Below are 7,067 nucleotides of genomic sequence, written 5' to 3'. Positions count from 1 at the left end.
ATGAAAAACTTACCGCCACTTATGAGCAGTGTAGCCATCAGTACAACTTGAGCAATCTAAACAGGGTTGGCCTTCGTCCAGTTCGTTAATTTGCACGCCCTGTAGCAAAACAAAAAATTAATAAAAAATCAAAATCATAAATTATATAGTGTTAATTATTCATGCTTTACAAAGTAAGTTTTAGAAAGTATCTTCTTGGCGAACTGACAATTATATAAATAATAGATAACATTAAAAAATATAATCGTAATCAATATGTAGTTTGTTTAATTTATGAATATAATATCAGACGAGCTATCAATCCCAAAACAAACTCCACAAAGTTGTTAGGTTTGGAGGGTGACATCGAATACTGACTTACAATAATTTGAACTTGACCTTAAAAGTCATTAAGGTCAATTTTAAATAGAAACCTCTAGTTTTGACCCTGGATTCGGAAACTTTACGTTAAGAGTGTAACTTATCCGACCGTAAAACTTTACTCTCTTTCTGAATCCGAGGCAAAAAGATTAGCTCAGGATAGGAGGAAGTGAAGGTGGCGACCTTATGATGATGATGATGATTGGATATTCGGGCTTGATGACCCTGCTTTAGGATTCTTTTCTTAAGGTGAGACCACTGATGAAGTCGTTTATCCGACGTTTCGCCATCACTGTGTTGATCATCCTCAAAACAGCGAGGTCGTAATGTCCATTCTTGCGGCCATCAAGCCCGAATACGAGCACAATTCAGGTAACGAAAGCTTTAGCATTGTGATAAACTTTCGTAGAGGTCATTTTGGATTGGTGGCTCGCCGAAATATTCAAACGGGCCGTATGTGGGTATAATCGGGATAGCAAACATTATAAGTAAGACGTACGGTATAATACGTGAAATGGTTACTGCTTTTGCCGTTGAAAAGTTGAAGATCCCGTTGGAGACGAGCGAGACGACGGCGTTCTTTACGTCGTTGGCGAGAATTCATCACTCCAGAGATTCACAATCGGATCACGTAGTGTATGAGTACGTAGGGAACTGATAAGAACCGAACTCAAGTACATACCGTAGTACTCAAGCAAGACGAGTCCGAAGAGATGAGTTCGTATTACAAGACTGATTGATTAGAACGTATTTATAGTAATAAATTTACATAGGTTTAATAAAGGTAAATTACAGAATCAGCGAATTACACTTGTATGGAACTTGCCCTATTTTAACCGCTTCGTAAGTAATTGCATAGATTTATGCAAGAAAAAAATAATGATTACACATATTATACCGTGCGTGTTACTTGGCGTGCGAGTCAACGACAAAAACATCTGAATCATGGCTTTTTTGAAAATTTAACCTTTCCTGCTGGTAAGAAAAGCCCCCAGGGGGAGAAGGGAACTTTCTACACTCTACAACCTAACCTACCCCAAGATAAGTGAACGTTAAGTTAAGTGGGATGGGCTAGGTTATAGTGTGTAAATCTCGTATGTAAGACTGCATGTACAGTTGTTGCCGTAAATTTTGGGGGTTCCCGTAATATTTATTTCATTCTTATACATAAGACCATATGTGACTATATACCAGTGGTGTTGTGCTAATTTTTTTTTACCGGAACGCGTATATATAATTATATAGCCAGGGTCGATCCTGGGTAGGCGGCCGCTCTGTGCGGTCTCATGTCCCAAATTTGACGATGACGGGGGGGGGATTTCCCCCAATTTTCGCCCGTCGCCAGGATCGGCCCTGTATATAGCATAAAAAGGAAAGGAAACGAAATAATTTAATTTTTTTTTTCAATACGTCAGCCAATTCTCGTTATCAGAAATCATCTTTAGTTCCGGAACGCGTTCCTGTCCAAAAAGGAAGTACCGGAACGACGTTCCGGAGCGTTCCGGCTCGACATCACCACTGCTATATACTGAATGTACCCACAGTTTAAAATGGGAGTCTCTGTATATAATTCACCTACGGTCGAATCTTCATCTATCTCGTTCCAAAACACAAAGTAATTGTAGCAGATATTTTTCACTTTTGGTGAATGGGCCGGACAAAATAACATTATGCCTAAATCATGTGGTTGAAGAAGTAATTACTTTTTTACCACGTTGTGCGTTCAAAAAAAATTAAACATTTAAACAAGGAAGAAAAATCTACTCGTAGGAAGAACAAGGACTCTGATCTGTAACAAGAGAATTACAGAGATCGTGGTATCAAGCAAGGGTACATCTAATAATGATAAGTTCTGGGTTCAACGAAATCAGAAATGTGTACAAATTTTCATACAACGGAAGCATAAGAAGTATGCTTGTAAGTTTATCAAGGTCCAGAATCTTCATCCACAGGTTCCCCTAACAAACTAGAATGTTTAGCCAGCACCGGCAAAACAGTCGACAGGAATTGAGGAGGATTCATGAAATAAGATGCGAAAAAAAGACATACGCAACTGGATAGAAACAAGCCGTGGGATGGGTCTGGACTCTGCGTGTAGTAGAACAAACAGAATAGCTCAAAACCCCAACGCCAAAACACGACACTGAAGCACTTTTCGGTAACAAAGCTACCTTCTTCAGGGACTGAAGTAAACTAAACCTAAATGAGAACTAATCCTAATTTATACTGATAGTTGTTAAGGTTCAGTGAACATGACCCGATGCCAACAANCAGTTTAATCACCTCAAATAAAAGTTTAGAAGTACGATTTTTATCATACAAAGCATTTACATAAACGGCTGCCAACTAATAAATAAATAACACTTTTTGTATTTCTGTTTTTGGATTAATTGTAAGATAATAAATAATAACTATGAATATCTTTGGCATCTTTATTTGTTACTAACATATGTACAGCCGTCTGATTTTATACTGGTTACACTAGTAAAGTGCAAAACGTACGCAAACATTAGAAAAGTTTTATATACGCGTTTTAAACTACATATTTCCAAACGTAATTAAAACAGAACCATTAATATTTTCTTATTAAACCTTCTCTTTAAATAGGCGAGATAGGTTGGTAGAAAACCTTCTAAAGCATGAAAGACTAGTCAGACATATTAGAGGCAGAAACAGGAGTTAAGAGGAGTAGAGGTGGACTTATATTAGATTAATGTTAGTTACAAAGAGTTAAGGATGTGGGATGTTCTAATTTTAGGGAAATGCGAAGATTAGCTCAGGATAGGAAAGAGTGGAGGTGCGTGTCCAGACAGTCTTAGGACTGACAACCTTATGATAATAATGAAACCTTCTTTTAAGTTTAATGATTTTTCTTTAAAACATTAAAAGATCTTCCTGTTTCTCTAATTTAAACTTCCTTACAGGACTCTCATGGTATACAAAGACAACTACGGGTAGACCAGGCTTGAAAGCTCAAGCTGAAGTGGTGGACCACCCTGAATATTAACTTACCCCGATATAATATACAATTAGACTTAATTTGTTCAAGTAAATTTGTCAAAAATTAGGTACATCATTAATAAACTTGTACAATTTTGTTTATAAACAAATTAAGAATGATTTTTTTCGTTTTTCTTGTTTTTTTTCTGTTGATTTTAGCGAAAAAAGTTAAATGAGAAATAGATGTACGTATTTGAAATATGAGATGCACAAGATGAAGTGGTATCTTGGCTCGTATGGCATAGTAATAAACTTGGTTTTATTAGCAAAGACAATGGTTACAATTGTAACATTATTGATAAATTAATTAATAAGATAAAATTTAGGAATTTTATTTCAAGATCTACGACTTTTAAAACAGATGTCGTGTTTTGGCGTTGGGGTTTTGAGCTATTCTGTTTGTTCTACAACAACCGCCAAAGTTTTTCCAATCTTCATATTTCTGCGTGTAGTATCATTGGTGCTACCCTTAAGGTCCACACAAATAATTTCCAAGTACAAAGGTAACTGATTCAAATCACCCACTGCTAGTACAGACATACAGTATCTAGTACTGGACTAAAATATCTGATTTATTTCAAAGTATCGAATTATATCAGAACCAATTAGATCAGATAAATATTTTTCGAAAATTTCCAAAATTTAATAATTTTCAGTCTTTTTGCTTAAACAAAAAACGACTCGACCGAATGTTATGTAATTCTTTTAGGATCATATTGCCATCAATACGTTTCAATGGGCACCTCAACGAAGTCGATATCATTTTTTGTTCGCGAGATTTAAATCATGAAAAAATAAAAAAATACCACGCATCACACATAATCGTAAGAAAATAGATGGCCAAAGAAAGGTATGAACTATGAAGAATTTTTCTTACCCAGTTAAAAAACTCTATTCAATGATATATAAACAATTAATTAACAATTATATGCCAAATAAACGGAGTTGTAATAATCAAAATTTCTAGACACTTGTGGCTAATGCAGACGCAAGTTAAAATGAGTTACAATAAGACTAAAAAGAATATTAATTATATTAAAAGTGAATCGCAAAACAGAAATTGGTACATAGATATGTGTATGCTTTTAAATCGCAAAGACAAAAAAAATTCTCTTTAGTTTGTCAATTACTAAATGTGCGAAACCTAAAAAATACTTCGAAAAATGACTCACTTTTTCACTAAAGCTCCAGTTTATTTTTCTTTCGTCGACAGTGACAGGAACCCTTTTAAAGTCATGATACCCGTTTATTTTCGATACTTGTTCGCCAAACTTTTCCCTGTTCAGCGAATATTTTTCGAGGGACGGGTACCAACAATCCGACATTTTCCGGCGACCCGCGTAAACAAAACTAATCAACACTTCAAAAATACATTGTACGTATCACCGTTCTTTAACCAAAAACAACCTCAAATCCAACTAATCGAGAAGGATAAGATAGTCGATATCGCGAAATAAAACCCAATGAACCGCTTTTACAATACTGGAGGAATGCCGTTGTAAAAGTGCAAATCATGCAATTTACAACACAACAGAAATAAGTCAGTGGCGGACCAACACCGACACCATATAATGTTTCTGTTTAAATACAGAAACAAGTTCATTAGCATCTATTATACAGGGTCGAACTAATGTGTTATTGTACTAGGATCGTAACAGGAGATTGCAAAGAGAGTAGTTTAAAACACTCAAAAAAATTTTTAGAAATTTACAATATGTATAAACAAATGAATGAGAAATGTGGGCATCTGTCGTCTGTTTGTGTGGTTGTTACATTCAACTCGAAAACTACAGGCTGTATTTGGAATGTGGTTTTTACAGATACGTAAGGTATTACGCCTGAATGGTTGCGAGCTGATTCAAACCACCGTCATCTAGGCACTTTTTTGTCTACAGTTCAAGAACAAGCTAACAAATTTTGACGGGGGTTTCGGGTTTGGTAAACAGTGATTCCCAAACTTTTTTGCTTCGTAGATCGTGTGCCAATTTCTTATATTTTTGGTATAAAATCAACATCAAGTATGTTTTCGACAGTTAAACTAACACAGTGCTACTCACGATAACAGTTATAACTGTAGATTGAAAAAGATACAATTTTACCATGATTATGTCACACAGTTATAAAGTTCCCCAATTTAGCTCATCATCATAAGGTCGTCAATCCTAAGACTGGTTTGACACGCACCTCTACTCTTTCCTATTCTAAGCTAATCTTCGCATTTCCCTAAAACTAGAGCAACCCATATCCTTAACTATTTGCGAACAGTAATATAATCTAGGTCTACCTCTACCCCTCCTAACTCCCGTTTCTGCTTCTAATATGTCTCTGACTAGACCTAACAACCTATGTCGCCTATTCTTTATTGACCTCTTCATTTCTAACCTTCTCCATCCACGGTATCCTCATCATTCGCCTATAACACCACATTTCGAACGCTTATAACCTTTTCTTTGCCTCTGCGCCCACTGTCCATGTTTCGTACCCATACAGCGACGTGCTCCAAACATACAACTTTAACAACTTTTTTCGAATTTCTAAATTAATTCCAATTTAGCTACAGCTCCAAATTTGTTTTTTTTTATATGTAATTTATACGTCTATACATTCTTGTGAATTTTTGTTTTTGTTGATAGTAATCTCTTACAGTTCCGAGTGTACCCTTAGGAGTCGATATATACCACCTTCGGATTTACTGGATTACAGAATTAATGTCGGAATAGATCCAAGTAAGGGTAAAGTTAGAAAACTTATCAAACTCACTACTATTGAGATCATTTTTATACTCTTATCGACCACGGTCATTTGAAAATCTATAATGGCAGTTTTTATTTCAAAATACATTTTACTAAAGTCTCGATTTATATTTTGCCACGACTGACGAGTCGCCGTTGGGTGTCGATCAATCGAATCTGTTTGAGAACTGGCTGTTTTGATAGAGCAACGTGCTCATCATTTTTAAATTCAAAATAAAAATGAAAAACAAACCTGTACAGGGAGTTAGTTAGTTATACATGTTTCAGTATTATCTTTTTTATCTAAAATTTAGGTTTTAGCCGCGGTTTCGCTCACGTTGATGTCCTAAACACTTGTTGAAGATCATCGGCGACCACATAAAACTAAATTTTTTATTCCTCAGGAACAGTATTTTTTCTGGATAAAGGTGTTTTCTTTACCTTTGACAATGTGCGTACAAGATTTCATGATAATCAGTTAGGTAGTTCAGGTGTGAAATGGTAATAAACAAACAAACTCACATTCGTATTTATAATATTAGTTAGATTACGTTTATTTTGACCGTAAACAATAAAAAAATCATTAATAAATAGATACCTACTGTATATTTTCCTCGAATGCGTATATGACCAACAAATTAAAAGTCTATCAAGTTTCTAAAGGAATTAACGCAATAATTTGTCCTGTTGCCGACTCCAACAGCTCAGCAACAATTGGATGAAATAGTCATTAATCATTATTATTGTAATAATTTTATTCGAGAATTTCGTACATACGAGGGTGGATTGATAAGTTTCCGGCCTAACCAAGAGATGACGCCACTAGGCCTACCTTGAGGTGACATTCTATAGTACCATCCTTGGATAGCTTGTAGCTATAGTTTCAGCCCGATCTCCTTGCTAGTGTAGGTTTGACAGCACGCTGAACAAGACGCCTCTGTGGTTTTCGTAAAAATGGAAAAGCAGGAAAATCGT

The sequence above is a fragment of the Agrilus planipennis genome, unplaced genomic scaffold (assembly GCF_000699045.2).
Source record: "Agrilus planipennis isolate EAB-ADULT unplaced genomic scaffold, Apla_2.0 scaffold22, whole genome shotgun sequence".
Taxonomy (NCBI): Eukaryota; Metazoa; Arthropoda; class Insecta; order Coleoptera; family Buprestidae; genus Agrilus; species Agrilus planipennis.
This window is presented reverse-complemented; position numbering follows the sequence as displayed.